General features: G+C 51.7%; 1 pseudogene; it reads left to right on the forward strand.

Annotated features, from left to right (window-relative positions):
• The window catches only part of LOC131093377 (uncharacterized), a 1,138,058-nt pseudogene that overhangs the window by 155,510 nt on the left and 959,599 nt on the right, over positions 1–22,949 (forward strand).

Below are 22,949 nucleotides of genomic sequence, written 5' to 3' on the forward strand. Positions count from 1 at the left end.
CTGGATTTCCTTCTCAGCCTTTTCCAGCTCAGGTGTCTCCAGCTCTGCCGGGGGCAGTGCCTGGAGTAGTTGTTGGTTGTTGTTTGCTGCTGGGTATTCCCACTCTGTTCGTATGTTAAACTCATCTCCACTGAGTGGTAAAACACTCATTAAATAAAACCTTTAAAATTCATTTCCCAAAGGCAAAGGAAACCAAGCCTGAGCAGAGAAATAAGATTTAGAAGAACCAAACTCGATACATTTTGCAGCAGTGCAGTGGCAGGCAGCCCAGAGTGTGGGTGTCAGTGAGCCCCAGAGTGGAATTGTGCCGTGGTGTTCCCCAGCAGCTGTGGCAGTGCAGGCCCAGCCAGCGCTGAAGCTGCAGCAGTGGCAGCAAGGCTTGGCCCCAGTGGCTGGAGATGGCAGAGGAGGGTGGCCAGGATTGCAGAGGATTCCAGGCGAGGATCTGTGGGCAGGCGCAGGGGCTTGGCCCGCTGTGGAGCCCTGGCCGCTGCTGCATTGTCTTCAGGGCAGGCTCAGGGGCGGCTTCCCATCCTCCTGCTGCGGACGGGAAGTGCAAATCTCTGGGGCTTCAGAGCCCTTGAGGCCAGGCTGAGGGGTCCGCCCGTGTTGAGCTGTGCTGGCGGCTGTTTCTGGCCTCAGGGACACTTGGCATGGGCCCCTTGGTCACCAGTGGTGCTGCTTTGCACTCCTTGGGCAGGAGCCGATGTCCTGGCTGGGTGTTGGCAGCAGCAAAGTGCCAGGGCAGGCTCTGTGCCAGCCCAGCTTCCTGTGGGAGAATGTGCCTTGATATCTGCTCCAGTGGTTGCTGAAGCAGTGAGAATTGCTTTTGCCCCCCTGTTAGGTGCCATGGTGTCAGCAGAAGATGTTGAAGCCTTCCTGCTCAGGGCATTTCAGTGCCAGGCTCTCACAGGCACCCACAGCTGCGCGGGTTGAGCTGAGCATGGGGCGGTGACCTGCGCTGTGTCTGATTCCCCTTCCTTCCCTCCCCTGGAACAGGGTGTTGGTTTTAGACGCCACTTGTTCTGGTTGCTTCAGAGTACTTTGGCGAGGCTCCATATCTAATTTTCCCTATTTTCCTGGGACTGCCCACACTTCTGGGCTCACTTAAGATATGCCTCGTCAGACATTTGACACAGAGGTACAACAGAACTGGCCTCTGTATCCCTTTTTATAATATTAATTTGTGTTACGAGTTTAGCGATCAAATCCCTTCCCACTAAATCATGATAGCAATTAGGAGCAAATAAAATTCACACATTTCAAACCCATCTCCCGGATCTACTAACAGTGATTGAATAAAACCATACATCTTTCCCACTTATCCCCTCACTAATTAAACATATTTTTAGCATTTCCCCCCCCTTAGGTCTAAGATTTAGAGTGGATTTAAAGACTCCTGTGTCTATCAGGAAATGCCTCCTCTCGATGCAGAACGACTTGAATGTTCTGAAGGGCTCCAGTATGGAGGGTCCCTGATGTGATGGGAGCTGTGACAGCCCTGCCAATCCATGTCCATCAAGGGGTAGACTTGCTGGTCCCGAGGGTGCTGCTGTCTGTGCTTGCAGTGTCCTTGTGCCCTGCAGCTGGAGCCCTGGTTCCTTGCCAGGGGCTGTTTGGGTGGGCTCTCCCCTGCCGAGGAGGGCAATGCCTCTGCCAGGTGCTTGTGGCCAAGCTGTGCCCTGGGTGCTGGGGCCCCCTTGGGCCCTGGAGTTGATCCCTCAGGGGCTGTAGGTACTGTGCCCTGGCCTTTGCCTTCAGCTTAGCCTTTTGCTGCTCCCTTCTTGCATTCACCTGCTGTGCCTTTGTGCCCAAGTGCTGCAGGGCCTTCTTCTGCCCCTTCTGCAGCCCCCTCAGTGCCTGTGGGTGCTTGTCTTGCTTTACAAGAGAGGTGTTGGCTCGGGAAGGCAGAAAAAGCCTCTCTTGGAATGGAGAATGCAAACCGCCTCCCTCTTAATGTGTAGACTAGTGAAATCAAGGGACTCTCAGGCAAAGATATGGGAATAGGAATACCGGTTCTTTACTAGTGTGTATAATAAAGCAAACAAACACCAACAGCTGTGGCACTGACAGCAAACAGAGCCCGGACCCAGTCCCGGCCTTTGGGCTGCGGCGCTTTGCCCTTGGGTGCAGTTCCGGGCACGGCCGGCAGGGGCGCTGGTGGCTCCCGCGGGGCGGGGCAGCGCATCCCTCCCATGGGAACCTCTCTGAACAGAAATAGAGCAATCCCTTCATCTAACTCTTTCACTTTTTTACCTTCTATAGCCTTTCTCCCGTGTTTTGAGAAAGAATTTGGAGAGGGCTGCCTTTTAACTGAGCTCCTAGTGTTTCAATAAGGTGCTTCCTGTAGAGAGAGAGAGTTTCCCTGAACAGCCAGAGCTGTGGTTACCAAGGGGACGTAACTCAGAGCAGGATGGGGTCAGGGGAGGATATCCCGCCGAGGCTCGGTGGGAGTATGGGCAGGGTCTGCTGCCGGACTTGGCAGAGGGAGATCTTCCTATGGAGCCCGAGGTGGAGCGTGGGTAGCCCCCACCTGGCTGATGGCGGCTGATCCGGCAGCTGCCGGCAGAGCAAAGGCAGGTGGGAGAGCCTGGCAGCAGCGGCGGTGCCCAGCGCAGGTGGCACGGGCAGGGCAGCCGGGCATGGGATGGCTGGGACTCCCCCTGGGTGCGGTGGGCGCAGTGACCTCGGAGCAGGCGGCAGGACAGAGCAACCCCCATCTTCCCCAGCATGTCCGGCAGAGCGGCCGCGGGCCAGGCAGTGGGAGCAGGGCAAACAAATTCAGTGATAGCGCCGGGGCAGGTGGAGCTGCCCTGGGCAGTGAGGCCGCACCTGGGATGGAAACTGGGGCAGGCGGAGCTGAGGCGGGCAGCGAGCCGGGACCCAGGACAGGCGCCTCAGCCGCGAACAGAGGGGGCAAGACCTGCAGGGGATCCCACTCTCTGATTTTTCCTCTTGTTCCCTTCCCTTTCATTTCCCTTCTTCTTTTCTTGTTTTTTCTTGGAGGCTTCTGCTACTTTAATGATTTTTATTCTTCTAAAATCTCCTATCTAACATATGGCATATTCTCTTCTAGATTAAATGGGGTTTTTTACATATAAATCCAGAGCCTAGCAAATCTAAACTTCTGCTTGGATACTTTGAAATGGTCAGTGAGCTAGCTCATGACGTCCTAAGGTTTTTTTTCCCATCACCTTTTCATTTATCCTTTGGCAAATTAAGCATCTTTCAGTTACTTGTTTGCAAATCCAAAAATCCCAATGAACCCGTAGTTCCTTAAAAAATGATCACACAAAGCTTGAGTTTTCTGATGCCTGTCTTCTAATATTGTCTTAGAAGCATATTTTATTAAGTAATTGTCTTCCATCATGAAGTTTCCATTTCCCTGATTTATCTTGTTCACTTCCTGTCTTGTTTAAGTCTTTTTTCTCGACTTCCCTAAACTTTGGAATTTCCGGTTTTTCCTCATTTGGGGTTAATATTAACATAACTCTTTCACCTCCATTTTCTGCTGCATCCTTAGCTTTGTGATCTGCCAAATTATTTCCTCCTCTTTCTGGGGTCTTTCCCTTTTGGAGTTCCCTAATATGTACTATAGCTATCTCTTTTAGGTAATTGTAATGCCTCTAATACCTCTAAAATAAGTTCCTCATGTACTAATCGTTTTCTTCTTGAATTAAGTAATCTTTTCCCTTTCCAAATTTTTTAAAGGTATGTACTACTCTAAAGACATACCTTGAATCAATATATATAGTTCCTTTATTTTGTGTTAAATATTCTAGTGCTCTTTTTAAAGTATATAATTCACAAGTTTGAGCTTACTAGTTTAAGGTTAATTTCCCTTTTTCCATAGTTTGCATGTTTTTCCCATCGACTACTGCATACCCTGTATTTTCTCCTTTTGCAAGGAGGTGTATCTCTATTCTTTTTCTTTGTTTTCCCCTGTATCCAACATACAGGTTTTCTGTGTCATTTTTCAAGATCTTATCTATTCATCTTCTGCCTCTGTTTTTCACATTCATTAACAACATAAATACCACTTTTCTTTCAACTACACACACAAAAATAAAAATCTTTTTTCTCACACTACTTTCAGTACAATACACCTCCCTCCAAGGAGATATAGTGAAGGTTAAAATACAGAATCTACATTACCTATACTTTCATTCGTTTACATTCACTCACTTTTATTTCTCATTCCCTTCCACACATTCTTTCCCTCCCTCAGGACACAGCGTGGATCCCTGTTGACAGACAATCGCGGGTCCCTGTGGCCCCCCTCACCTTGGGGTGGCCTCTGGGTCTCAGTATCTCCGGGCCTCCTGGGAGGGCCCTGACTCCGCTGCCTCCGGTGCCGTTCACCTGTGAGGCTGATTTGTGTGTCACTCACACTCTTTAGCCACGGCCCCCTCACATGCCCTGGGGACAATGGCCCGTTTGCAGGTCACCTGTACCTTATGCCGCAGCCCTCACATGCCCAGGAGAACAATGGCTTATTTGTGGGTCACACACTCCTCTTTCCACAGCCCCCCTTCCTACCAGCTGAGGCTGATTTTGTGTGTGACTCACTCTCACACACAACAAGACAACAATAAGGTACCTTTTGTTATAAATGATCAAATCGAGAGCCAAACTTATAAGAAAATTTAGCAAAGATTTATTAATTTGTCTGTGCGACTGAAGTTCGGTTGTCAAAACCAACAGAGCCAAGGGTCAGCGTCGAGCCTGGGTTCGGTGCTGGGTGAACACGGATCTGACCTCCGAATGTCAGAGTCTCCCCCTGTTCACAAATGCTGCCTGACACAGTGAGTTCTTTTACAATTTAGTCTGCTCGAGGCAGAGATGACCGAATGTTCTTTGTGTCTCTTCCCATGCATAACCGTGTTTTTACCTGTGCAGAGGTGGACAAAGACTCAGTCCCGGTGTCTGATGTTGTTAGTAGACTCCGGGGAAGTCAGCATTACATGCATCAGGGTGGGGCTGTGGATCATCTTGGTAGCTGTATAATCGTCGAGATGAAAATCACTCTTGGCTGGACCTGGTGGCCCGGGGAAGCCAGCCATTATCACCCTGGAAGCTTCTATTCTTTCATTGAAAACCCCGATGTTTATCTCAAACAAGTCCAGGAATTAGATGTATATGAATAAGACACTGCTCCTGCCAGGATGGTCAAAAGACATAATGTGGATTTTACAATATTTTATACATGAATAGCATGAATTACCTCTACCATATACTACACTTTCACATCACCTATTACAAGTTTAGGTGTTTCTGGCCAGTCCCCGTGCTCTTGGATATCCCTCAACCCAGCTGTGCTGCCCAACCCCAGATGCTCTTGAGCATATCCTCAATCTGGCAGAATTCTGCCCAACCGTGGATGCTCTTGGAATGTTAATTCCACAATTCAGCAGGTTTTCATTCTGGATGCTCTTGGGCTCTCTTATCCCTCAAAGCAGCAGAATTTTTAGGAGCCCCTTTTGTCCCATTTCCTAGTGGATTTGGCTCAGAAACTCCTCTGCTCCCTTCCTCTCAGGGGTCCAGCCCCTCTCTGAGACCCAGTCCCAGTTACCCCGGGGGATTCTCTCACTCCTCTTATCACTCGCTGTGTCTCTTTACTGGCTGCTTCCCTCGAGGAAAGTTGGAAACGCAGCGTGGGAGACTCCAGCACTCACTTGGCAGGTCTGGAACAAGCAGCCCTCGTCTCATTCACAGCCCAGAGCAGAGAATGAGGGGAGAAGGGAGCCCGGGAGCCCAAACAGCCCCGGCATCCCGAAATGGGTTAAGCGAAGCCGGGGGAGCTTTTGGGATTGCTGGGACTGCCAGCAGCCTGGGCAGGGCAGGCACCGAGGAGAAGTGGGACCCCCAATCCAAGCGTGACCTCCCAGCAGCTGGGACGGGGGGAACCCCCAAACACCAGAGGGGAGGGACCAGGGATGGGGAACTCCTGGGAGGCTTTTTCAGGGCTGAATCTGGGTGTTTGGGAGGTTTTTCTGGAGCCCTGATGGCCAGTGACTTGTAGAGATGGACTTGGGCAGAGCGACCTTCAAACTCAATGTGTGTTGGGGAAGATGAAACAGGAGAGCCTTATAAATACGATTGTCTGGCAAAAGATTTTGTGAACATAAAAAGTATAAGGAAGATTAAAATGAAAGAAAGCTCTGAGATACCTGTTGCTTTCTAGATTAAGGCAGGCGACTTGGTTCTGAGGTACAGCTTGACAGCTTACTCTCTAGGGCCGTTCGGGCTAATGACATACGCAGACACTAATGTGGTGGACGGTCAAAAGGCGTTTATTACTTCTTCTCATGGGGTCTTATAGTCTTAGGGGTCTCTATGTCAAAAAGGGGTTTGTCCTTCTTATCTATGGTTAGTAGGGAATGGAAAAGTACTGGGTAAGGAGTGGAGAGTTGCTGACTTTACTGTTAGTGGGGCAGCACTCTTATTGTTAGTGGGGCCACATTCTTATGTTAGTTTCTTATCTATGAGTAACTGAGGGTCTTATCTACGGGAAACAGAGGGTCCTGGCTTTCTGTGACATCTGTGAGTTTCTTCCGCAGCGCCTCTTCCCTAGCTACCACATCTCCCCCCCCCTTTTCACAAATGAATGAGGTAGTCGTGTACATAGGTACTGAAATGAGGTATAAGGTTGTAGCTTGACAAGGGCAGCAGGTATGGTCTGTAGGTGACTGTTAGAAACAGCATCGCTAATGGACTTATCAGGGCAGAAATCAGAGTGGTTAGCCAAGGTGATTGATTGAACTAGGACTCGTACCAGCTCTGTTGGGCTTCTCTGTCTTTCTGCTTCTGAGCCAGTCGGTTCTGGAGTTCTGCTATGGAGTTTCTCACGACTCTCGTGTGGTCTGCATAGAAACAGCACTCTTCTTTCAAGGCGGCACACAGGCCTCCTTGCTGCATGAACAGGAGGTTTAGGCTTCGCCTGTTCTGCAAGACTACTTCTGAGAGTGAGGAGACTGACTTCTCTAGAAAGGAGATGGATTTCTCCATCTTCTGCAGGTTTTCGTCAATCGTTGCTTGCAGCTGTGACAGTCTTTGGTGCTGGGTTGCTAGGGCTGAGACACTCGTGGCTGTTCTGGCTGCTCCTAGGCCGAGCAGCATTGCGATAGTTATACTTGTCATTATTTCTCTTTTGTGGATTTGGCTGGGTCTCTCAAGAAGATGGTACATCTCTTCGTCTGAGTGGTACAAGACTCTAGGAACAATCAGAACTTGGACACAGAAGTCGTTAGAGTCATTGAATTTGGGAAGGAACACACAAGGACTCACTCTGGATCTCTGGCAAACTCACATCTTCGATGCGGATGGGACTACTCACTTATTGTTTTTCTTGTTAGGCCTGACAATTTTGGTGCAGATGTTGCTTTTCTGCTTAGTTAGGGCTGTATTGCTAAAGCATTTGCTTCGGCCTGTGACTTGACTCAGGGTGATTCTTTTGCGAGGGGTATCTCATCTGCACTGGTGAGGGGCGTCGGCTGTGGAATAACTGAAGGGAGTGTTTAAAGCGACTCTTTCGTAAAAGGGGGGTTTGACATCGTAGCAAAGCCAGCAGGATTCGGTTAGGTTAGGGTTGGATTCGTTCAGGGATACAAAGGTAGCTTCTAACATACGAAGGATTGGGTCTGAGTCTGACTTGGTTAAGCGGCTCATCTGAAAGGTTTCTGCTTGACTGGTCGGGACATTGCTGACTTCTGTGGGTAAGGTTTTGGGGAAGGTTATGTTTCTCTCTTTTGGCATGCTTTTAATCGCTTTGTTGGGTCCGACTGCTCGGGGTGCTGACGGCTGGAGCCTGATAATTTGCACGTTCACTCTCTCTTTTGACCCTTGAAGGACTACTGTCTACATCTTGCCTGTGGCCTAGCTAGGGTGATCTGGCTGCAAGACTGTCATGTTGTAATCAGCGCACGCCCGAAATCTAGGGATTTTATGTTGGTTTCGATGGAAGTTTTCGTGAAAGAAGAAGGGTGTTTTGCAGCTGATGGGTGCCCAGGTGAACTGTAAGAATTTGTCTGGCTCTTGTGGATCTCACCCAGGCCCCGACGGTCTGGCATCTGTAACTATGGTTTCGCAGCTCCAGTGCCCACAATATCTCCACTCTGGGTGATTGCAGTAGCTTTTCTTAGGGTTTGAAGCTGGGCACCAGTAGGATAGGTACGAGTGTGTGACGTGTGGGGAATAGGGGTTTACTCTTGGCTGTCCTGGAAACAGGTCGGTGATGCGGAGCATGAAGGATGGAGTGTTTGGTGTGGTGATTTCTCTGAGTGCTTTGCCACTGCTAAGGTGTCGCATGACCCACTTGAATGGTCGATGGGGGTAGTGATCTGAGCTGGCTTGCCCTCTGGCGACAAGCCCCAACAGCAAAATCACACAGAAACACCCTTGGTGTTCGGGTCTCACCCGCGCGGGTCTCTCAGGTGCTGCCTGATGGCTTGGTGGTCTGTCGCTTTCGTCTGGAACCGGGATGTACGCGTCACGAGGACGTCCCACGAGCAGGTCCTGTAAACAAAGACTCGCAATTCTCGTCAGTCTCATTCTGCTCGCTATGAAGGTCTGGTTTAATCGACTTAAGTGGACACCACCTGATTTTGCCGTCCTTTTTGACAGCTGCGTACTCTCGCCCCGTGAGCATCAACTTCTAACTTCATTCCCACTCGCCTAGCTCATTTCTAATTATCACCTGTGGGCCCTCTTCTAGCGCTCGAGTGGCTCAGTGTTTTTGGACGGGACTGTTTGTTTCATCTCTCCTAGGGAATTGATTCAGTGCTAGCAAAGCGGTTGCCAGCATACGTGCCTGATCTCCTGGGGGAATGGCATTGGCAAAGCCCTCTGCTTTTGCCAACACTTCTATCTTGGTTTTCAGGGTCTGGTTTGCTCTCTCAACTATGGCCTGCCCGGTACTGTTATATGGGATGCCTTGCACTAACGTGATGCTCCATTTCGAGGCAAATTCCTGTACTTGTTTGGAGGTGAAATTGGAGCCGTTGTCCGTTTTGATCTGCTTGGGGATACCAAGCCAAGCCATGGCTGTTAGCCAGTGCTGAATTGTGGCTTTGGAGTTAGTTTTGGAGTGCTGTGTGGCTATGATCGTTCCGCTATAAGTGTCTACTGTCACTGCAAGCCATGCTCGGGGCTTCATCAGTTCACACCAGGTGAAGTCCGACTGCCAGATTTCTGAGGGCTTGAGACCTCTCGGGTTGACCCCGCAGGTCCGAAGGGGTGACTTCTGGCAATGAGGGCAGGTGGCTACCACATGTTTCGCGTCCACCATCGGGATTCCGCATGTCTTCGCCAGTGCTTTGACTCCAATGTGGAGCGACTCGTGCAGTTGACGAGCTCTTTGCAAGGTCCAAACGCCTTTTGCTGCGGTGTCCGCTTTGTCGTTGCCTATCTGGAAGTAACCCTTGGCTGGGTCATGGCTGTTGATGTGGATGACTGACACGGTGCCCTGTCGCGAGGAAAGTGCTTCTTCTAGCATTAGGGCTGCTGCTGATGTCAACACTCTTGGTCCTGCCATGGCTAGGCAGAGCCTTGCCACGAATATAGAGTCCGTTACGATGTTGAGGTGTTCGTCTTGGAAGAGTCCGCACGCCAAAACCACTTCTGCTGCCTCCAGCTGTTGCACTGACAGTGTGGGGTCACACGCTTTGATGCAGTGCCATTTCTCTCCTGCCTGCCACACTGCTGCTGTGGTTGAAGTCGTGGAGGAAGCATCTGTGAAGACCGTTGGTCCCGGCTGCGGTCTGTCCTTGACCTTCGGTGGCATGTCCATGTCGACTACGGTCAGCAGCTTAGTCCAGGGTGGCTTGGAGGAGTAGGAGATTTCTCCTCCGAAGCCGGAGAGAGCAAGGGCTAGGTACTCCGATATTGTGGCTGACTCCGAGGTCGGCTGCTTGCGAAACGGAAGGTGGATGCTTGTTGGCTCTGTCCCTAGGTGTTTCAAGGCGAGTCTCCTGCCTTTCATGATGAGGCTGGCAATGCATTCGATTCCTGCGGAAAATGCACAAGCGGGTCTTCCGAGGACCACCCATTGGATCGGTTGGGCCTTTTCAGCGAGTTCTTGGGCCAGTGCTCCCACTCCCCCCTTCGGTGTAAAGTGGACATACAAGTCCAGTGGCATGGCTGGGTTCCACCTGGCAAGCGTGCCAGTGGACATCTGGTTTTCGATGAAGTCGAGGGAGCTCGTTGCTTGCGGCGTCAGCTCCTTAGGATCTCAGGGGTTCTTCCTTTTCAGGAGGTCGTACAGAGTGTTCATGACCTCGGGAGGAATCAGGACAATGTGCGAAGCCACTGCAGCGATCTCACCAGGCGTTGCACGTTGCGGAGCGTCTGGACGTCTCGGTTGATCTTCATCTTGGGGGGTGTCACGTAGGAGCTTGTGATTCCTACTCCCAGGAAGGTCACGCAGGGTCTTCTCGTGATATTTGCGCTCGCGATCTCGAAGCTGTTGGCCTGAAGGGTTTCCGTGATTGTGGTCACCAGGTCATCCACTTGGCTTGTCGATGGTGCTGCGACCAGGATGTCGTCCATGTACTGGATGATGGTTGAGGTGGGATTGGAGTGTCGAACTGGCGTCGGTGCTTTGTCTACGGTGATTTGGCATATGGTCGGGCTGTCGACCAGGCCTTGTGGAAGCACTTTCCTTTGGAAGCGAAGGTTGGGCCGCTCGCCGTTCTGAAATGCCACGGAAAAGGCGAGTCGTTTTCTGTCCTCAGGGTGCAGGGGTATTGAGAAGAAGCAGTCCTTGATGTCCAGTACTGCGCACAGCTGCCCTGTGGGGATGGCTGAGTTCACGGGTAGCAGTGTCTGGACTGGACCCAGGGGTCGGATCGTCTTGTTCACTTCTCTCAGGTCGTGGACGAGACGATAGCCTTGTCCGGACCTCTTGGGGATCACGAATACAGGGGTGTTCCATGGGCTGGTGGAGGGTTCTATGTGACCCTTTTGCAATTCGTGGTCGACCAGTTCTAGCAAGGCTGCCATTCGAGGCTCTGTCAGGGGCCACTGCTCAACCCATACAGGGTCTGATGACTTCCAAGTCAATTTGATTGGCAGCGGAGAGTGTACGGCAGTGGCCCTCAGCATAAATTTGTAATCCGAAATCCGAGCATGGAAAGGACGTCCCTTCCTAACAGGGGTGGAGAATTTTGCAAAATGTAGGGGTAGATTGCTACTGTCTGTTCTGGTCCCTTTTTCGTGTGAAGTGTTATAGCCACCAGCTGGGTGCTTTTCCATGCCCGGGACTGCCCCCTCACTCCGTTCACTGGGGGGACTTCTTTGATTTGCCAATGTCCGGGCCAATGTGCTTGGGCAATAATCATGCAGTCTGATCTTGTGTCCGCCCAGAACTGAAACCCTATGACGTGGGGATCTTGGCTGCCGTAAAGGCGGCATGTCCCCCACACCATCAGGGGCTCCTTCCCTATTTTCATGACTAAGGCCACCCAGGGATCCCGCTCTGGGGCGTCTCCTGCTGTTCCTGTGACACCGGCACGGCTTGTGGTGGTGGGGGGTGTGAGGGTATTGAGGGCGGTGCTGCGCAACTCTGCCATTGTATTGCTGGAGGGGATGCAAAGGTGACTGCTCCCTGTGGGGGCATAGGGTATGAAGATCCCCTGCCCCACTGGGGGTTGCTGTAGCTGGGCCGCTGCATATTCCAGGTGGGAGGGGGCTGAACACGGCTCGGCCACCCCCTCCCTCTCCCATTTCTCTGGGGCCTGGATCTGCATTCCTTAGCTAAATGCCCCTTCTTTCCACACACCCAGCACGGCCCCCTACCTCCCCCATGGCGTGGTGGAGCATCTGCTGATAGGCGCCTTGGCTGGGGGCAGTTTACTGCCAAGTGGCCTACCTGGCCACACTTAAGGCATGCCATCACACTGGTTATTGCAGTGTGAACTGCTGCTTGAATGGGAGCTAGATGTCCCTCTTTTGCAACGTGTCTGATCATGGCAGCTATATTAGACCCCTGCGGCAGTGACCTTAAAATGTCTTTGGTGGCCGAGTTGCATTGCTGGCGTAGACACTCTGCCAGCATGGGACTCTTCGCCTCTGAGGGTAACGCAGAGGAATCTAATGCGGCCTGAAGTTTGTCCACAAACTGAGTGAAGCTCTCACTCTCACCCTGTTTTATGGAAGACCATGGAGATGGTTTGGCTACTACTTTAGAAGCATCACGGATGGCTTCTCGGGCAGCACGGGTTGTTGTCATGACCTCATGGGTCCGCAAGCCCTCAGCCTGTTGCTGGGGGGTGATCATAGTGGGGTCTGTGCCCATTAGCCTCTGTATGCTGGAGCCGTGCAGTGGGTGGTCTGCCCCTGTTACCAAGGCTAGCTGTTTGATGCAATTGTCCTCCCATTCTTGTTTAAAAACGATCATCTCCGCACCGTCAAATATCATCCTACACATCTGCTTAATATCAAAGGGAAGCATATCGTCCCCACCAAAAAGGCCGTCAATAAGTGTGCAAACCATGGCAGAATTAATTCTCTTATCCGCAATCGCTTTAACAATTGCCTGCACATCTTTCGGATTGACTGGTGAATAAGTCCTTTGGTTTCCGCCTGCCCCCCCCACACGAACCGGGAACACCAGAGTGGCAGACGGAGCCCATTCCGCGCAAGCCATTTTTATTTTCCACCGGTTTGTAAGCGGGGTTCGGATTTCTCTGGTAACCCCTTCACCCATGCGGGAGCGCTGTGGCTAGTGACCTTACATGCCGCTGCTCTCTCTCTGTTAAAGCTAGAATCTGAGTCGGAATCGTCTGACCCTATCTTGGGCTCCGAGCTTGAGTCCGAGTCCGAGCCGTAAGTCGAGTAAAGAAACGCTTCCGGGCTGCTCTGCCTTTTCCTCGGGCTCCGACCCCGCCCCTTCCTGCGGGGGTATCGTGGGTTGACAGCCTTTATCCCAATATCGTGTGTTGTGTCTGGCAGCTGTGCCTTTTCTCTCTTCCCCCCCCCCACCGGCCGTCTTGCTGCGGCGGGGCGGGGAAGAGAGGGGGGGAGTGTTTGACCAGGCATTTTTGCTTTTGGCTTTTTGCTGCTTGGCTTGGCTAGCCGCTTTGCTTGCTTGCTTTCTGCTTTTTGCGCTGTTTTTTTTTCTTTTCTTTTGTCCCCTCTTTCTTACCCTCCCCTGAAGATACTGGACCGGCTCCGGACCTGACCTGAGACGTCCAGGACACCTGGAGCTTGCAAGAGAAGCCTGGCGCCCTCACCACACAGTCTGTTTCTTTCCTTTTCTTGTGTTGGGGAGTGTTCTTTTGTTACTTGTAAATAAATAGGTTTTGTTTTCCACTTTGCTCCTCCGAGAAATTCCTTCCCGAACCCGGTGTTGGGGGAGGGGTGGTTGGAGGTTTGTTTTGTTTGGGGGGCTCCCTTTTGGAGATTTCCCCTAATTTGTCCTAAACCAGGACAGGGGGTTGGGCCGTTCCCTCCCCCTGGGGTCCCCTCGCCTCCTGCTGGGGGAGGTCCTTGCCCTACAAGGACTTAATTTGAATAAAGCGCTCTGATTGGTCTTACGCGCCTCTGCGGGGGCTGTCCCGTCTCCCCGCTCGCCCGCGCATGCGTTGTTAGGCGGGCTGACTGCGTTTCCGCCCCCCTCCTCCTCCTCCTTTCCGCCCTGACCACACAGTCCGGCGCCATTTTCAAACGCATATGGTGGGGGGCCGTTTTTATTGGTCCCTATGGCGTCCGACATTCTGGCCGCATTCCGCACCTCCTCCGCAAGCCCCTGCAAGAACGCCCGCGTGTGCTCCCCCCCCTCCGATTGTGAGTCCGCTCGCTGAGGGGGATCCGGCGTTCGCGCCTCCACACGTCCGCCCGGGTCAAGCACCTCCGCGGTTTGTGTCGCCGCACCCAACCCCAACTGCGGCACGGCTAATAAACAAGTTCGAGCGGCTTTCCAGGTTTCTTGCTCTTGTCGAGCTTTTTGTAGAGCCTGGACAACTCTGCGCCACGATTTTAGGGCTTTCCCTGAACCCAAGGACATAGTGTCCTCCGCCAGGGCTTTTGTACAATTATCCCACACGTCCAAATGTAGGACGTCCACGGGGCTTTCAATAGCCCCAAGCTTAATCAATCTCGACAATGCGAAAGTTAAATCCCTAAGTTTACATTCTATACCCCATTGTGCATGCATCTCTGTTACGACCTTCGCTATGGCTTCCATCGTCCATGCGGGTCCGGGAGCGTCCTCCCCGCTGCAGTCAGACCTGCTGCCGCAGCCGCCGTCCTCTTTCCAGGAGAATCCCCGTTCGCCGGGTGCAAGCCGCTTTCCCAGGTGCCGGCACCAAAATGTTGCTTTCTAGATTAAGGCAGGCGACTTGGTTCTGAGGTACAGCTCGACAGCCCACTCTCTAGGGCCGTTCGGGCTAATGACATACGCAGACACTAATTTGGTGGACGGTCAAAAGGTGTTTATTACTTCTTCTCATGGGGTCTTATAGTCTTAGGGGTCTCTGCGTCAAAAAGGGGTTTGTCTTTCTTATCTATGGTTAGTAGGGAATGGAAAAGTACTGGGTAAGGAGTGGAGAATTGCTGACTTTACTGTTAGTGGGGCAGCACTCTTATTGTTAGTGGGGCCACATTCTTATGTTAGTTTCTTATCTATGAGTAACTGAGGGTCTTATCTACGGGAAACAGAGGGTCCTGGCTTTCTGTGACATCGTGAGTTTCTTCCACAGCGCCTCTTCCCTAGCTACCACCGATACCTCAGTTAGTGAACAACTGGAAAACAATGGTTTGGCCCAACTGAAGGTAATCCCCATTTTGATGAAACAATCCCCTCTGCTTGCGGACAGATACAAGGGTCAGAGCAGAGCCCACTAGCTCAGCAGGAGGGGTCCAAAGAGGAGTTTTTAGGGTTTAAAATGTAACACAGTATGGTGATGTGATGATTTTTACAGGCTGTATGTAAATGCTCTAGGATTTGTATCTTGTACTAGATTGGTTAGTGAGAAATAGAATATTCAACACAGAAGAAGATTTATTGTATTGTAACGGGAACCTTACTCTCTTATGCTCTTCCCCTCTCTACGCTCGTACCCTCTCACCCTCTCTACCCCTCTCTTCTCTCGGGCCTGCTCCGAGCTGTGCCTGGCAGCTCCCAGCAGGGCCCTGCACCCAGGCCCTTTGCAATAAACCACAAGTTCCACGACCTGGCTGCAGAGATCTCTCGTCTCCGTCCGTCCCGACCATCCTACCCCCCGATGCTCCTACAAGCACGCTCATCCCTTGTTTTCCCCAAACCAGGATTTCCCATTGCCAAGGCCTGGGAGGCTGCGAGGAAGAGGAAGATGCCCCGGGACACTGAGGCAGGTGAGGAGGAAGTCAGTGCCCCTTTCCCCTCTGTGCTGCTCCATCTCCCAGCCCAGCACGGCCCCTGGCTGCAGCTCAGCCCTGGGGGGATCTCCTTGCCCTTGCCTGTGGCATGGAGGCAAATCCCATCCTGTCCTTGTCCTTCCTCCCCCAGAGCAGGAGCTGAGCATGGAGAGCAGGGAGGACAAATGCCCGCGGCAGAACCTGGTGGAAGAGGCCGTTTTGAGCGGCTCCACGGCGCAGGAAGCCAACGGGGAGGAAAAGCCCCGGAGATGCCACACGAGGAGAGGCTGCAAACGCAGCTGGCAGGGATCTGACGGGGAAAGAGCCAGCCTGGGCCGGGAAGGCGGCCGGAGATGGAGCCAGAGCTCGGAGCTGGTGCTCCATGAGCAGCTCCATGATGGGGAGAAGCCCCACACGTGCGTGGAGTGTGGGAAGAGCTTCAGGTGGATCTCAAACCTGATCAGGCACCAGAGGATCCACACTGGGGAACAGCCCTACGACTGTGGGGAGTGTGGGAAGAGCTTCAGTGTGAGCTCCAGGCTGATCAGCCACCAGATGATCCACACTGGAGAAAGGCCGTACAAGTGCTCCGAGTGTGGGATGTGCTTCAGAGAGAGCTCCGGCCTGGTCCAGCACCTGAGGACCCACACTGGGGAGAGGCCCTATGAGTGTTCCAAGTGTGGGAAGTGCTTCAGCTGGAGCTCCAGCCTGAACCAGCACCAGAGGATCCACACTGGGGAGAGGCCCTACGAGTGTGGGGAGTGTGGGAAGAGCTTCAGCCAGAGTTCCCACCTGATCAAGCACCAGAGGACCCACACTGGAGAAAGGCCGTACAAGTGCTCCGAGTGTGGGATGTGCTTCAGCCAGAGCTCCGGCCTGATCACGCACCAGAGGACCCACACTGGGGAGAGGCCCCATGAGTGTTCCAAGTGTGGGAAGAGGTTTAAGACCAGCTCCATTCTCCTCTGGCACTATTGGATTCACAGGGAGGAGAGGCCCTTCCAATGCCCCGACTGCGGGAAGGGATTCAAGCACAACTCCACCCTCATCAACCACCGGCGCATCCACACTGGGGAGAGGCCCTACGAGTGTGATAAATGCGGGAAGAGGTTTGCAACCAGCTACAGTGTCCTCCTGCACTATCGGATTCACACAGAGGACAGGCCCTTCCGCTGTCCCGACTGCGGGAAGGGATTCAAGTACAACTCCACCCTCATCAGGCACCGGCGCATCCACACTGGGGAGAGGCCCTACGAGTGTCCCCAGTGTGGGAAGAGCTTCTCCAGCAGCTCTAGCTTGACCCAACACCAACGGAGGCACCGGTAAGGGAAGCCCTGTGAGTGCCCCGTGTGCGGGCAGAACTTCGTGCGCTGCTCCAGCTCCATCCCCCACTGGAGGAGGCACTTTGGGCACAGCCCAGGTGAGCCACATTCCCTGTGATCCATGTTGAGAACACACCTGGCTGCTTCTCCTTTTAATTTCACCTTAATTTTTCTCTATTCTCCATCTCTTTGTACTGCAAAAGCCAAGAGGAATGGATCCTTCACCTCCAAACCACTCAAATCCCAGTGATAACAGCTCAATCTTACCCCAAAAAGAGCTCAAACCCACCTCAAAAAACTCAATCCCATGCCAAACTCACTCGATTCCGCAACCACCAGGCTGAGATGAGGTTGGGAAATGATTTAGAGTCGTGGGGTCTCAATTAGAGCGGTGGGATGGAGATTGTGTGGGGCTGGGTGTGTGGGATGTGTTTGACAGCAAATAAAACTCTGAGACTTACTGATTCCTCTCCTGTTCATGTTCAGTCTGTTGCAGTTCTGTTTGCAGAGTGCCGCCTTCTCAGCTCATTGTCTTGGTGTCCCCTTTTCTCTCCTGCCTCTCTTTGCCTGCTCTGTTTCTCTCTCAGTGTCTCCCTGGATCCACGGACCACCAGAGACCCTGCCCTGTTTTAACTGACCCAGGCACCACCAGAGACCCTCCCTATATTTAATTGCCTCAGGGACCACCCAATACCCTCCCCTGATTTATTGCCCCAGTGACCACCAAAGACCCTCCCCTGATTTAATTGACCCCTGCCACCAAAGACCCTTCCCTGAATTGACCCCTCCCCTGATTTAATTTAGCCTTTCCCTGTTTTAATTCCCCTTCCCCTGATTTAATTGACCCCTGCCCTGATTTAGCTGTCCCCTTGCCTGATTTAATTGACCCCTGCCCTGATTTAGATGTCCCCACAGACCCTCCCCTGATAATTTATTATTTTATTTCCCAATTGTTATTTTAATTCTCAGTCCCAGGAGCTGAAGTCCTGAAGGCTGGCAGGGAAATGTCTCTGTAGGATTTTGCTCCATTTCCCTTCAAGGGCAGGAACATCTTTTCCTGGCTGGAAGCTGGAATTGCAGACTTTTGGAATGTGTGCAGGGCAACACGGACTGGCATCAAACATGGACTGGGATCAAATAGGGGTTGGGATCAAATATGGACTAGGATCAAACAGGGACTGGGATCAAATAGGGACTGGGATCAAATAGGGACTGGGATCGAATAGGGACTGGGATCAACTATTGATTGGAATCCTACAGTGTGAGATAAACTGGACTGAGCTTATATAGACTGGATCAAATACGGGCTGGGATCAAATATGAATTGGGATAAAAAATGGACTGGGATCAAATATGGACTAAAATCAACTATGGACTGGGATCAAATCAGGAATGGGATCAACTTTAAACTGGGATCAACTTTGGACTGGGATCAAATATGGCCTGGATCAAATATGACAGATTTTATGGACTGGGATCAAAGATGGACTAGGATGAAATATGGACTGGGATCAAATTTGGATTGGGATCAAATGGACTGGGTTCCTACAGACTGGGATAAACTGGACTGAGGTTATATAGATGTCGTGATTTGAGAGGAAGTTAGTTTTCTGGGATATGAAGTGGTCAGGCCAATAGGTGCTCACATTTGAATACTGGCACCTGGTTTGGCCACTGGGGACATTGGATACGCCTCTGAGAACTCAGGGGTTAAAAAGCAGAGCACTCCCGGGGGAAGATCTCTTGGGTTTCAGCGAGGGAAGCAGGTCGGGCCTCCCCTGCCCAGCTCCTGGCTGGTTTGGGGCTGGGTGAGGTAGGCCTGGCCGGAGGATGGAAGGGTGGAAGAGCACCGAGAGGCATCGGGCAGCCACACCTCCCCCCCAGGACACAGAGAGAGAAGGAGCGCCTGTGCCACCGTGAAATTTGATATCCTGTGCTGGCAGCACAGCCGGGCTGGCAGAGAAGGGTCCGGCAGCTGTGGGAGCTTTGGGCAGGTAGAGCCGGAGCTTTTAACCCTTTTTCGGACAAGGAAAACTTTGCAGAACATTAACCTTTCCTAGAAGAGAGATAAGAGATGAAATGGAGGAAGGAAATGTGCAAGTGTGAAGGTCTGGGCAAGTGAAAGATGTCGGGAGAGTAGAGAAGAATCTTAGGTGGGAAGAGATGATGGAGTGGCCTTAGCTGGACTTTTCCTGTATGGCCATGGACAGAACCATGTTTCCTGTGACACAGAGACTGCATCCAGGGGGAGGCAATGGCTCAGAGCCAAGAGGGTTCAGTGTTGGTACCCCTGGGCCCCAGGGGGTGAAATTTGGGGGGCACAGGTGTCCCAAAGGTGGGACTGTGCCCTTTTTGGAACGGGACAAAGCATCCTTAAAAGCACAACCCTAGAAGTAGCTCTGGTCCATGTGCAGTGGTGAGAGCACTGGGCATGGAAGGAAGATGTCACAATGGCAGATGTTCTCCAGGCGGTGCCACGAGTGACGTGGAAACACACGAGGTTTCAGCGGTGTTTCCTGGGGAAGCCTATGGCACAAGAAGGATTCCTCTCCCCTTGATGAACTGAGAATTGATTACCTAAACGGTGATGATGGACCGAGATTTGGTGATTTGGGGGATAGATGTATTGGAAATTTGGTGGCAGGGGGAGGAAATGTTTTTGGAAAGTTTTCATTTTCCCTGTGTGTTTCTTGTTACTTAGAGTTGTAGTTTAGTTAATAAAGGTTTCTTTTCTTTATTTCTAAGTGGGGGCCTGCTTTGCTTATTCCTGGTCACATCTCACAGCAGACACCAGGGAGCATATATTTTCATGGGGACACTGGCATGGTGCCAGCATCAAACCATGACACCTACGCTGCCAGTTGGCCTTTTTCCACCTCTCCAGCCATCCCCACGGAGCATTGGCTACCATCCATGAATCAGTGCAGAGGTAGAGCTTTGGCCATTTCTCTCCCTTAGCATTGTCCAGGGCCAGCTGAATGGCTTTGAGTTCTGTATGTTGACTTGATCCACCTTCTCCTTCAGCGGCCTCTGCAACCTGTCGTGTGGGGCTCCATATGGCTGCTTTCCACTTCTGGTTCATCCCTGCAATGTGACAAGAACCGTCAGTGGAAAAAGCGTAGCGCATTTCCTCTGGGGGCAGTTGGTTATAGGGAGGAGCCTCTTCAGCCCGTGTCACTGGTTCTTGTTGCTCTTCATCAGTAAGACCAAAGTTCTCACCTTCTGGCCAGTTTGTAACTATCTCCAAAATCCCAGGGTGATTCAGGTTTCCAATACTGGCGCACTGTGTGATAAGAGCAATCCGTTTACTCCATGTAGCGTCAGTGGTGTGGTGGGGGGTGGGAACCTTTCCTTTAAACATCCACCCGAGCACCGGTAGTCGGGGTTCCAGGAGGAGTTGTGCTTCCATGCCAATCACCTCTGAGGCAGCCTGGACTCCTTCATAGGCAGCCAAGATTTCCTTCTCTGTGGTAGTGTAGTTGGCTTCTCACCCTCTGTAGCTTCGACTCCAAAATCCCAGTGGTCGGCCTTGAAGTCTCCCCAGGCACCTTCTGCCAAAGGCTCCAGGACAAGCCATGGTTCCTGGCTGCAGAGTAGAGCACATTCTTCACCTCTGGTCCTGTCCTGACTGGCCAAGGGCAACTGCATGAGCAATCTCCTGCTTGATCTGTGCAAAGGCTTGTTGCTGCTCAGGGCCCCAGTGGAACTCCTTCTTCTTGCAGGTGACCAGGTAAAGAGGGCTCACGATCTGACTGTACTCAGGAATGTGCATCCTCCAAAAGCCTATGGCACCTAGGAAAGCTTGTGTTTCTTTCTTATTGGTGGGTGGAGACATCGCTGTGATCTTGTTGATTACGTCTTAGGAATCTGATGCCGTCCATTAATAAGGCCTCCGATCAGCCTTATCATGAAGCAGAGCCTTGGTGCTCAGGATCTCAGTCCCTGAGGAGGGAGCGGGTCCTGAAGCCAGCTCAGGCCAATGCTGCGGGGCTACCTTTCTAGCAAGCCTGGTGATATTCAGCTCTATAGTGATTAGCAGCTCTTAGGACCTCAGCTCTTTGCTTGCTGGGTAGTGGAGCCCCGGGCTTGAGGCAGCAGCAGACAGAGAGAGGAGAAGGAGAAGGCAGAAGCTGTTCCACAGAGAAGGCTTTATCTGGGGGTCCATGAATGGTCTCAGCTCTTCTTCTTCCGAGCTAGTAGGTACAGTATGCTACTTTTATAGGTTTGGCAAGCATCCCAACTTGACCAATGGCAAGGGAGTAGGGGGACCATAAAATGACCGACAGGTAAAGGCTACCACGGCATTGCCTTACATGGTTATAGAGACAGGTTATAGGGCAGATGTCCATGGAGTCAGGAAGCTTCCTTGCTGCTGTGTCAGCATTCCTTTTGGTAGATTCTCCATGGTGCTTTTGCTAAATGAATGGGGTTTACTACAGTCCATCTTGCCACTTCCCTCCCAGGAACTGAATCTCACGAGCTGGTCCCTTTACCTTGATTTTTTAATGGCAAAACCAGCTCCCAGGAGGATTTGGATGATTTCCTTCCCTTTCTCAAACACTTCCCCAGCTGTGTTCCCCCACACAATGATGTCATCAATATACTGCAGATGTTCTGGAGCCTCACCCCTTTCTAGTGCAGCCTGGATCAGTCCATGGCAGATGGTGGGGCTGTGCTTCCACCCCTGGGGCAGTTGGTTCCAGGTGTACTGCACTCCCCTCCATGTGAAAGCAAACTGGGGCCTGCATTCTGCTGCCAGAGGAATGGAGAAAAATGCATTGGCAATGTCTATAGTGGCAAAGCACTTTGCTACCTTGGACTCATGCTCGTACTAGAGCTCGAATTTGTCTGGAACGGCAGCGCTCAGTGGTGGAGTCACTTCATTCAATGCACGGTAGTCCACAGTCAATCTCCATTCTCCTTCAGATTTTCGCACAAGCCAAATGGGGCTGTTGAAGGGTGAGCGGGTCTTGCTGACCACACCTTTGCTCTCCAGTTCTTGGATCATCTTTTGGATGGGGATCACAGCATCTCGAGTGGTTCTACACTGTCATCGATGCACTATGGAAGTGGCAATTGACGCCTGTTGCTCTTCTCCCTTCAGGAGTCCTACTGCACATGGGTTTTCTGACAATCCAGGCAAGCTGTTCAACTGCTTGACACCCTCTGTCTCTACAGCAGCTATTCCAAATGCCCATCTGAGTCCCTTTGGGTCTTTGAAATAGCCACTTCGGAGGAAGTCTATACCTAAAATGCATGGGGCTTCAAGGCCTGTCACAGTAGGGTGTTTCTTACATTCATTTCCAGTCAGGCTCACCTCAGCTTCCACCAAAGTAAAATCCTGTGATGCCCCTGTCACACTAGCAATAGAAACAGACCCTGTCCCCACATGTAATCCTTCCATAAGCCACGAAGGTCCTTCAGGGAAAAGGACTCAATATTTGCATCTGATCTTGCACCCGCTGCTTTGACTCCTGATTTTATGAGGGGAGGCATTGAGGTTCCTACTCCTTCATCATCATCATCCACATCATCCACTGGTCGACTGGTCTTGTCCGTGCATTTCTCACTTCTACTACTGGCAGCAACAGCCATTGGTTGAGGCTTATTTTCTGGTTTAGCTGCTGGCTTAGGCTCACTATCTGGTTTGGCTGCTGGCTTCGAGCCTGGGCTGTTGGCTGCAGCCTGAGTCACCAAGATAGTTGCTGATTTATCTCCCTGCCCCCCTGCCTCTGTCTGCTGCCCGACAGGATCTAGCAGTGAGCGATGAGCACAAGCCAGGGCCCAGCTCACTGCAATGACTTCCTCTCCTTAGGCTCATCCTGGTACTTCTCTTTCAGATATTTTCCCACCTCAGCTGGATTGTGAATTTGCTCATGGGGAAAATCCCAGACTATAGGGTCAGAGAATTCCTTCAGGATTTGGCCCATATCCTCCCATTTCCCACACCACTTAGGATTTTCCACACTGGGGTCTACTCCTGAGTCAGGGGTCTCATCAGCCCATCTAGAAATCTCAGCCCTCATCCTAGAGAAGCAGCAGGCTGTATAGAGGAAGGTTACCAGATTGAATACCAGAAAGATGGTTTCTTTAACGTTCAGGGGAAACTGAACATCCTTCAATAGTGATGCAACAGATTCATAGAAGAAGGAAAGCAAAGGCTGAAATGACTGATCCCCTGCTGCTCCTCCTCTAACAAACTGGATGCATAACCATAGCCATGAACCATTCATACCTGGAGCAGACCCCAGCATGTTTATAAACTTTTTACACATCATTACCACCAAGCCCAGC

This window comes from Melospiza georgiana, chromosome 25 (genome assembly GCF_028018845.1).
Source record: "Melospiza georgiana isolate bMelGeo1 chromosome 25, bMelGeo1.pri, whole genome shotgun sequence".
In the NCBI taxonomy this organism is placed as follows: Eukaryota; Metazoa; Chordata; class Aves; order Passeriformes; family Passerellidae; genus Melospiza; species Melospiza georgiana.